Raw genomic sequence first — 11234 nt, forward strand, 5'->3', positions numbered from 1 at the left:
ATGGGACCCTTCCTCCGCAGGTGCTCCCCCTCACACGGGGTATGCCCATCGTGACTGCTGCCCTGGAGCTGCCCTAAGATCCCAGGGGCCCCATCAGTAGTGGGCCTTAAGGAAGCGAACTAACATCATGTAAAAAGATTTTCTGGGGATCCCTGGGTGGCTCAGCAGGTTAGCACTGCCTTTGGCCCATGTTGTGATCCTGGAGACCCAGGATCGAGTTCCACGTCGGACTCCCTGCATAGAGCCTGCTTCTCCCTCTGCCTGTGTCTCTGCCTCTCTCTCTCTCTCTCATGAAAAAATAAATAAAAATAAAAATAAATTTTCTGAGCTAAATGTTAAGACAAAGGATTTGAGGTCCATTCACAGTTAACTAGAAACTTCCACTAACTGAGATGCCCATTCCCCAAGCCGGCTGGCTCATTGGGGTTTTGCTGCATCTGGCTCTTTGTTTTGCTCTCTTCCTTCTGTTTGCTCTGAGCCCCTTCCTTTTACTCTGGATTCTGTGCTCCTGTCTCTGCAGCTGCATTTTCTTCTCGTGCTCCCCTCTCTCCGCCCTCTCAGTTGTCAGTGCTTGACTCAGCCCGAGCTGTGTGGGAACGGGTGGGGAATGAATCCGTGAGGCCAGGCTCTGGACTCGTGTCTAGCTCCTCTTCCCTTGCCTGGATACACCTAGGTCCTCCCCAGCTGACCACTCTCACTGAAGCTGTGTTTGAGGGTGAGGCCATAACCCCATTACTCCAGACTGAGCGTTAAAAGCAATGCACATGGGGTGACGGTCAGAGAGATTTAAGGCTCTGAAGGAGGAGACTGGAACTTGGACAAGACACAGCTGGCTGGTGGTGTGAGCTGAAAGATTCAGCCCGGGGTGAGGAAGAAGGGGAGGGGGGGCCTTTAAATAGCAGGTGGCTTCACTGTTTCTATAAATGAAAATGGTATGTTTTCACCGAACACTGATTATGCAAATGGTCTTTTCTTAGACAGCAGCGTCCACCCATGGGGCCGCCCTCAAGGCTCTAGCTGGGCCTCGGCCTGCGGGTCATAGACCTGGTTGACTGCACCTCGCCACACAGTGCCAGGAGCACTTTCTGCTCAGGGACTGTGCACAGGCCAGGAAGGAGGGACCCGTGGAGAGGGAAGGACAGTCACAGGCCAGGAAGGAGGGACCCGTGGAGAGGGAAGGACAGTCACAGGCCAGGAAGGAGGGACCCGTGGAGAGGGAAGGACAGTCACAGGCCAGGGCTTTATTTCGTGTACCACCAGATTTAATCATCCTTGCCATTTGTGTATTTATCTGAGAGTCATTCATTTTTCTCTTGAGGAGCTTGAAAAAGAGACACATGCGTTCTGCCTCGGGGGATGAGGGAGGGTAGGGAGGAGCGTGCTGGGATGAGGCAAGCCTTTGAAAGATATCAGCAAGTCTCTTTATAAGACAGAGCTGAATGGAATTGGTCTTTCTTCTCTTTAATTAACTCAAAAATCCCTTCTGGAATGGCAGAGTGAAATGGTGGGAGACGGAGGAGCATTTAACCTCTGAGTAAATCACCTCCTTCCAGCCTCCTTGCTCTTAGGAAGCCTAACCAAGCGTTTCACGGCAGGTTAGATGGTCCACTCCACTTGCCAACATCCCCAGGGAACCATGACAGCCAGAGCGTCTGAGACACCACCGTCAAGGGTGAATCAAAACCTCACTGGCAATAGCCAAACTGTGGAAGGAGTCTCGGTGCCCATCAAAAGATGAATGGATAAAGAAGATGTGGTCTATGTATACAATGGAATATGACTCAGCCATCAGAAATGACAAATACCCACCATTTGCTTCGACGTGGATGGACCTGGAGGGTATGATGCTGAGTGAAATCAGCCAATCAGAAAAGGACAAATGCTATATGGTCTCATTCATTTGGGGAATATAAAAATTAGTGAAAGGGAATAAAGGGAAAGGAGAGAAAATGAATGAAAATTTCAGTGAGGGTGACAAAACATGAGAGACGCCTACTCTGGTAGTAGAAGGGGAGGTGGGTGGGGGGTTGGGGTGACTGGGTGATGGGCAATGAGGGGGGCACTGGATGGGATGAGCACTGGGTGTTATGCTATATGTTGGCAAATTGAACTCCAAAAAGAAAAATAATTTAAAATTTAAAAAAATAATAATTTAAAATTTAAATAAAAATTTAAAATAAAAATTTCTTAAATAAAATAATAAAATTTAAATTAAAAAAATAAAGAATCAAAAAAAAAAAACCACCTCACTGGCTCAATCTCCACACTAAGCCAGGGGATCCACTATCACTTCCCAAGAAAGGGTGAATAATAATAGCTAATATTTATTGAGCACATACTCCTTGCCAGGCAGGGTGCTAAATGTTCTGTATCCATTAACTCATTTGATTCTAGCAACTCCATGAAGTAAGTGCTGTTCTCAGAGCCACCAAGAAGACAACCCGGACTTTGCTCACAGAGGCATGGCGGGGAAGGGGCACAGCCGGGATTCAAACCCAGGCTGCTCAGAAGCCTGCTGCTCCGACCGCCACCCTGTGCCATCTCCCGGCACACTGCGTGTGAAAGGTTCGGAACACGCCACCTGAGGATCCCGCTCTACCATATTGACTCTTTTGAAGTAAAGGCATTTGAACAATAACAAATATAAGAAACAATCTAACTTTCTTTCTTTTCTGTAGAAACAGATGAGATTCTTTTTTTATGATTTTATTTATTTATTCATCAGAGATGCACACACACACAGAGGCAGAGACACAGGCAGAGGGAGAAGTAGGCTCCATGCAGGCAGCCAGATGCAGGACTCCATCCTGGATCCCAGGATCACACCCTGGGCTGAAGGTGGGCGCTAAACCACTGAGCCACCCAGGGATCCCAGCAGATGAGATTCATTTCATAGGAAAGCTGTCTCCCCTGTGCTGGAAGCAAAGGAACATTCTTCTCATCACAGATAAGCTGGGACGGAGAGACTCCTACACAGACAGACCTTGTTAAAATAATTCTTATCTTCCTCTAGTCTCCCTATGCAGTTTCCACAACTGCCTCTCTTGGTTCAAACCAAAAATAAAAGCCAGTAGGTTTTGCCATTTCTTTGGCTCTCTATTCCTTGTGAAGGCTCTCGGGTTGCATAAAACTTGCATTAAATAAATGTGCATATTTTTTCCTGTTGGTCTGTGTCAGTTTAATTCTCAGGCCCCACCAAAAAGAACCCTAAGACGGTAAAGGTAAAAGTCTGTCTCTCCACAACTGCTCTCTTCCAAATTTACCCTGTTATCCCACCCAAATTTTATCTCCCCATCTGTCTTTTCAGACTTTCCTACAGACATGTGGCACTGCAGTGCTGCCTCTCGCTGCAAATGTCAGATTTGCTTGGTCAGATTTGCTCAGCACGGGACTTTCTGCTAAGATACATCAGGGATATTATTACTTTGAGAAAAATGCAAGCGGAAGTTGTCTGTGATCCATCTGCTAGGCAATGAGATACTCAAAGGCTACCTGGTACAATGGCCTTCTTTAGAAACCGGGGTGGTGGGATGGTGGACAAGGAGGCCATAAAAGGAGTCAAGACCCATCTAATCCAAGCCCCTCCAAGACAGAGCATGTGTCAAGAAAGCACGTCATTCAAGAAGTAGGCTATAGAATATAGCCTTCTCTCAAACGTAAGTTTTATAAAAGCATTTCAGCCAAGTGAGGAAAATTGATTTCTCAACATGAAAAGATAGTTTTGACAGCAACCCTGGAAAAAACACTGGGCCTTGGACGCTCAGTCAAATAAATCAACCTGGAGGCTCAGCTGGATTTCCCAAGCAAAGAGTTTGCAGCTTCAAAACCTTCCTTCCCACCCCCACTCCCAGGGACAGTAGGCGGACAGACACCCAAGGGTTCTGGGAGCAGGGCTTGCAGGCACCTTGCCATGTGTCCATTCCCCACTGGGAGCAGAGGCAGCCATACACTTCCCAGATGGTGGGTTTTGGAATACAGGGCCTGGCTGCCCCCCAAGCCCTTTCCTGATCACCTGGCTTTGGCTGGGGGACTGGGGTGGAGGCCACTGCTCTGAGAAATGCATTTGCCCTTTGGTTGCAAAACATCTCCAAATGATTGATGAACCAGTCCCAGCGAAGAAGAAATGTCACCGGCACCTGAAATACAGCCTCCTCTAGAAAATATTTCATCCTTTCAGGAAGCCCCATGCCACATGGACATTAATTACAACAGGAATAAGAGAGGATCAGATTCAGTTGTAGTCATAGACACTCGAGACTGGCTAACAAAGGAGTCATGGTTCCATGTAACAAGATGAGAAATTTACTCACCATAAACCATGACCTTTGTTTTCCCCTTTGGCTAAATGTCCTTAGTACCCAATCCAGCCCTCAGCAGGGGCCATAACTCCTTCTCAGCATCTGGTGTCCGCCAGCCTTAGGAAGTCTGGAAAGGTCACAGACCGGGTTGGCCCAGTGCACACTGCTGGCTGGGTGCAGAGCCAAGTTCAGAGCCAGCCTCTTGGGGAAGCTACTAGCCTCGTTCAGGCCAGATCCAACTCTGTGCCCTTATCTTGTGACCTTGTCACCTCTCTAGGCCTTTGCTTCTTCTTGTATAAAAGGGAGGGATCAGTCCAGCTATGTGTTTTCACACCTTTGTTAGCAGTGGAATCCATTTTATAATCTACATACTAGAAGGTGCCCAATAAGACCTAAGTCTAATGCAAGTGGAGCTTCTTCAAGGTTAGTATAGCGTGATGGGCAGGAGTTTCACTATTCAAATTCCAGCTCAGCCACTTACTAGTTGTGTGACCTTGGACAAGCAACTTATTTGCCCAGCCATAGCGGTCTCCTTATAGTAGGTCACCAATGCCTACTTCCTAGAGTGACAGTAAGGGTTAGTGAGAGAACACACACACGGGTCTTAGGGCAGGAGGGTTTTGCTCCTATTACTCACCATTATCAGACTGTAGAGCCGTGGGAGGCCTCAAGTTTTACAAATTCAGTCCTTCCCCGTCATTCTCATGGCATCCTTCTTGTAGCACTAAAGAAGCCTGTGGGGCCCAGGCTCTGTGGGGTCCGGCCTGAGAACCACTGGATAGGTGAGGGCTCCCCCGACTTTCTGATATCAGATACCTAGGCAACCAAGGTGCTTATCAGATACCTAGGCAACCAAGACTCAGGACGCAGGGTTCAGGTCTGGGGCTCTGTGCTCAGCAAGTACCCAAAGCACTACTCACCTGTAGGCTCTCTGGGGGCGACTCTGCAAGAGGCTCCCGAAAGTCCCGGCAGCCCTATTGAGCCAGAATTCCGTCTCTTTCATGCCTCAATCAGAGCTTTGTGGGTCCGAGGCTGCTGGGGACACTCCGGGCGCCTGCAGGAGGAACCAGTAGGGGCTCACCCCTCCCCGGGCCCCTGCACCCTGCAGCCCGGCCTCGTCCTCCACCCGGGGGCCCTTGCCTGCCCTCTCAGCCTCAGCTGACTTTCTCGACCCTCACGTGGGCCCTGCAGAGCTCAGGTCTCAGGTCCCTGGCTGGCCCTGCTCTGCTGCTGCCAGCGTCCTGGTGGGACAAGGTCACGAGTGGGGTCAGCATGCATTCAAGTGAGAAATTTACGGAGACGCTATTTTCTGCCCAATCTGTCCTCTCCCCATGGGTCAGTTTGGCTGCACTTTTATTTTGAAATAAAAGGACCTAGAAACAAATGAGCAAACACCTTATCATTAAGAACCATCTGCAGAAATTCCCACGGAGCAGCTCCAAGGTCAAAGCTCATCTGTTCTGCTTCACACAGAGCAGCCAGCAGGCAAGCGGGATGGGAGATCACGGGATCAGAAGAAATTGAGGTAGAAGTGAGCACTTCTTTTCCATCAAATGCAAAAGTCAAAGATTCTCTCTGCAAGCCCAAGTCTTAAAACTAAGCACATTTGTGTATTTTGCAGAGACAACAATGACGGTGCTGAGTTGGCTGCGGCGGTCAGAAAAAATCAACAGCAGCCCTGGGACTCATGCTTGGCTCTTTCCTTCTCTTCGATCCCAGATTTTCATTTTTCAAAAAGCGCCATCTGTTCTTTTGGTGACTTTCATGGGGAAAAAGAATAATTTTAATTCTTGCAATGGTGTATTTTCTCTCCTTCCTTCCCCCAGCCTGAACCCCCCTCTCTGTGGAGGTAGAGGGGAGGGAGGGGGTCAAAACTGAGTTTCTGCCAATACTGCGTGGGCCTAACTCCCACCATGAGACGATGAGCCCTGTGATGCCAGGCTACTGAGCAGTGTGAGTATACCTGCTGGGGTTGGCTTTAGGGCGCCTGCCGCCCTGCCTGTCATGGTGGAGATGTTCTATATCTGCACTGCCCAGTGGAGGAGCCACTGGCCACATGCTTAGTGAGTCATCGAAATGTGGCCGGTGCAACTAAGGAACTGAATTTTTAAGTATATCTATTTAAATTAATTTAAACCTAAGTCTAAAGCTAAATAATTCAATATATGACCCAGTTTAGGGGATTAATCGTGTGTGGGTTGGGGTACGGTGCCAGGGAAGTGGGCAGTGCTAGCATCCTACAGCAGCAAGCTTTGACCCCCTCCTTCCTCTCTTGGTCTCCTCTTGGTCCATGGTCCTCCCACATTCCACCAACAACTGCCCAAATGGCTCATGAAGCAGTTTCCTTCAACATATGGCCCTTTAGCTTATTTTTTTTTTAATTATTGTAGCTTCAAGCTACTGTTGTCATTATGTGGGCTATCCTGGTCTAACTATACTCTTTAAGATTTCTAGCATAAAAAATTAAAATTAAAATCAAAATTTTTCAAAGCGCTCCATCAAAATAAATGTGAGGCCAACTTCCAGCCCAGATAGAGAAGGTGCCACCGTCCTTTGAAAACGTCTGCTGTGGCTACAGGCGCAGGAGAAGTGGTGGTTCTGCTTCTTGGGTTTGCCAGTCTCACAATTAGTCCCTGTTGTGGCCTTGCTTCACAAACCAGTGAGCCGATTAACTTGCACATATCCAGTATATTCCATATGGGCGCTATAGGGGCTATATGGTTTGATTTATTTTATGAGGGAAGCCTCTTATTTTCTTCTTTTCCCCCTAGTGCTTGCCTACCTGTTCAACCCACCGTCATACACCCAACCTCAAGATCTGCGACATTTTAAGGTCTCTTGGCAAAACACTAGTAAAATATATAAATAATTCATATAAAGTTAATCTGTTATTTTAAAAGACTAAACTAGGCCAGACAGATTGAATTAGGGAAAGAAAACCAACCTTTCCTACAAGTCTGCCATTCTGGTCTTAAAGAAAACAAAGCAATGGACTCCTGGTGGTCTCCGACTCAGTATCATTATAGGGCTTTTAAAAAGTGCTCAGCGTTCAATGATGGCCTCGGATACTCACGGCCGACAGGAAAGGGGCAGGTCACATTTTACAGATGAAGAAATGAAGGTCCAGGGCAGATGCCTTGCCGATGGTCCTGGGTTACTTTGGTGCTTAGAGCATGTGGAGAATTCAGGAGCCCGTCTGGTTGAGGGGTAGGAGGGCCTTCTCGGAATTGACCTGCACCAGGGGCATTTTTACCGTGAAGACAGAGGAGAGCCCACATCCCTCTCAGAGAACATGATGTCTCTGTCACATTTTAGCCCTGGAGTCCACTTTCTCTCTACATCCGTTGGGGCCCTCTGGAGAGGGCATATAGACCACTGATGTGGGACCCAGTGGTAATGGCGCCGAGGCACAGTCCCCAGTGGATCCACAAGCAGGCAGCAAAGAAGGGCCCAGGGGAGAACTAAGGCCTCTAGTGGGATCGCATGAGCCACCACAGTTGCTCCCCAAAATACGGAGGACCAGGAGGTGCATTTATTCAGTTAGAACTGGGCTATGATGTTTCATGGGACTTGTCTCTTACTGTTGGGCCAGTGAGGCTGAGGGGAACCAGACCACACAGTAACAAGCAGACACATGAAGCTCACCTGTAGATGTGGTGCAGGTCCCCAGGGGAGGGTCCTGCGTGCCCTGCTCCACGGCCGTCAGGCTCCCCGCACACCTGGTGCAGGGCAGGCTCAGTTGGGGAAGCGTGGGAAGGCCGCACTCCGTCGCAGCCCACTGATGGGAATGACGTGTTTTTCAAGAGAAGACCACATCTGGGTGTCTTACTAATGGACCCAGAAAGACCCTGGAAGAGCAAGCGTGCCCCCAATACATTCCTTTTGGCTACCAGACTGATGAGAAGAAGGTCATGGCAATGAAACCAGCCCGGCCTGGGCCCCGTGCCCTTCCGGTGGGCAGTGAGGCCTGGAAGGCTGTCCCCGTCCTGCCAGGGAGGCTGACAGGCCTCCCAGCTCAGGATACTCGACAAATACTTGTTAGCTGATTACCTAATTTTAAACTCTCACGCAGTTACATTTTTCAAGGAAATTTGGCAAAGGAAACCAAGTAACTATTTTTGGCTTCTCTTTAGGTTACACTTTATTCCACACAATTTTGAGCCAATACAGTACGAATATATAATTACATATGGGGTAGTTTTAGCAACTCCGCAGAAGATAAACTTCCTGCCACTGGTATTTATGTTCTGATGCAAAAGACATCGAAAGGAGGTATTAGTGAACGATTTACAGTTCTAGACGTTTTACCCTCAATCTATATTTGATTTTCTCTTTACCTCTTTTCATGTGTTCTCCTTTTCCTGTGAAAAGCACGGGGCGGGGGCGCGGGGGGAGGTGTGAGTGGCACAGCAGGATCTAGGGATGTTTCTTCTGCCCCAGGGCTGCAGTGGCTCTGGAAAATTCTTTCCTTGGGGCCTCTCATACAGCTACAGTGAATTAAGGAGCATGGAGAAATGCCATCAGGGTCAGAGCGAGCCAGGAGTCTATAGGGGCGGTGTCTAGGACAAGGGGTAAGGGGAGCTCTGGACCTTCAGACACCTGGCTCTTCACCCCCCAAGAATAAATGGCAGCCCTTGAGGTGGGAGCCACTGCCCAGGAGAAGCAGGTGCAGCCCCTGGAACCTGTGTCCATAGAAATTTATTGTCTGCTCTGTTTCCTCCCCATCTCCTTTGTCTTACACCTGACTCCAAACATAAAAACTTTGCATTTTCATGTTGTCCTACACATTCTTCCCTTTAATTTGATAGTTTACAAGTACTATGTCATTGTTAGCTTCATTTACTAACAGGTTTTTAGCTTCTCACCTCATGGCTCTTGGGTTTTATTTTGATCATGTATAACTTCGTCTTTTATGGTTTTAATCTCTCACTGGAGTTCAGCCATTTCTCTGATTTTAAATCTCATCTAGCTGTAGCTTCTCTTAAAAAAAAAAAAAAAAAAAAAAACCTCTTAATATTCTTTTACTGGAATTGTAATTTTTCTCCCTACTTCTCAGACACAAAATTTCTTGAATTTTATTTTAAATTGTATTTTTAAACCTAGTTTACTTTAGTTATTTTTTCCTCCTTTATTTTTATTGAAACTTCAAACAAAGTTGCTCATTTTAAGCTTACTTTGAAATGCCTTTCATGTTTAAGATGGCTGGTTTTTAAGCCCATCTTAATCTTCTCAACCTTTTTTATTATTGAAATGAAATCTTCTTTATTACCTTTCTGTTCTTCTTCTGTATTTTTTATTTTCCATGATTTGTTTTTCAAATGGTCAGCAGAAGGTGTAGCCCCAGGAGTATTCATAGTGGAGAGCACCTCCCACCCCCCCACCCCCCGCCTCAACACGCTCCCCATGGACAGGTTGGATGGAGGTCCCCTTCCCTCCTGCTGACCCTATGGGCTCCTCCCTATTCTCTTGATGAGACACAACCCAGTTGAAAGGTCATTTGAAAAGACCCTCTCCTCTATGGACTGGACAGATGCAAGAGTTAATCCCCATCCTGCCTCCAGGCAGTAAATCTCTTTGCACAGGTGGAACCTCAGACAAAATGACTGTGTGGGGCTGCATCTCTGCCCTCTCATGCTCCAAGGATCTTTGAGACCTAGCTGAGAGCTGTGCATCGAAGCTTCTCCAAGCTTCCCCTTTCTTTTCTGCTCTGCCAGGGGAACAGGATGCCATTCTGAGATCAGAGTGCCCAAGACTCCTGGATCAAACCTCAGAGCCCTACTGGCCTGATGAGAAGCCAACAGTACCCACTTTGCCTTCAAATCTCCTTCAAGTCCCTTTGGAACACCAGAGGGCACTGTCTTCCCCAAGATGGGTGTGTCCCACTATTACATAATCCAGCACTCCGCACTCCTACCTGTTTTGGGAAAGGGTATCTTTGTTACCAGTGAGCTCTACCCCAGTGCAGCTGACCTGGCTCAGAAATCCTAAGAGCCCGGTTAATTCTAGAAACTATTTAAACATAAACCGTTGTAGCTTAGAAGCACTTGGCACACCAGATCTGGTGAGTCATCTTATCAGGAAAAGCCCAACCAAGTTCTGCCCTACAAGCTTCACCCAAAGTCCCCAGTTAGTTTTGAGTAGGAAATAAGAGAATCTGCACCTCAGTGGAGTAACAGGCAAAGAATACAGTGTGATTGGGGCATATTTAGGCCCTAGAATTCTCTCCTTAACCTGGGTAGACATCATCTCGCTGAGGAACGTCCATAGAATCCACTTTGTTTTGGTACATTATTCTCCAGGGAACCAAGAACTTTTTCTTCCCAGTAAACATGCCATGTTTGCACTTGCCACAGTCCAATCTGCTTCTGTCTGTGGTTCTGAGGAGTGAGCACATGCTGTTCCTTTCCAGAAAACTCTCCTGCCTATACCCAAGGAGCAAGCAGATGGATTAGAGTGGGGTGGGGATCCATGGAACTGGTGCCATAAAAAGCTCTTGACAGAAATAAAACCTTGTCTTTCCTACAGCACTTAATACTGCCTTTCACACGGCAGATGCTGATTAAAATGTGTTGCATGGCATTGAACCCAGGCCAAAGCCTTCCCTTGCTGCCTCTGGGATGGCTACATGGAGATCAAGGTGAAACATGGCATCCCCACCAGTGACGCTTCCTGGCCTCCAGAGGAAGCTCAACGTTCTTTCAATCCTGAGCACTGGGGTAGAGAGAGACGAGAAGGAGGTACCAGGAGGAACCTCAACCAGCAGTCTCTAGGCATCAAGACAAATGCTCAGCCGGCCAGCTTCCTGGGCACCGCTTTGCCATTGTGCCACCTCGCCACTGGGAGTTGAGTGTGGGCAGAGGGGAAAGGAGCCATGGATGGTCCCAGCCTGCTGGGGCTCTAGGCCATTTAGGGGCACCTCTCTCCTCCATCAGTGAG

At 47.9% G+C, this 11234-nt stretch overlaps 1 long non-coding RNA gene across 1 annotated transcript; it reads right to left on the reverse strand.

The window, feature by feature from the left end:
- Positions 1-4965: 4965 nt before the first annotated feature.
- LOC121489014 lies at positions 4966-6016 on the reverse strand. The gene is made up of 3 exons (XR_005987236.1): positions 5694-6016; positions 5219-5352; positions 4966-5114 (listed from the first exon to the last, which is right to left on the reverse strand). It is a non-coding gene; the product is annotated as an uncharacterized LOC121489014 (long non-coding RNA).
- Between the last annotated feature and the right edge of the window lie 5218 nt (positions 6017-11234).

Source organism: Vulpes lagopus, chromosome 4 (assembly GCF_018345385.1).
Source record: "Vulpes lagopus strain Blue_001 chromosome 4, ASM1834538v1, whole genome shotgun sequence".
NCBI lineage: Eukaryota > Metazoa > Chordata > Mammalia > Carnivora > Canidae > Vulpes > Vulpes lagopus.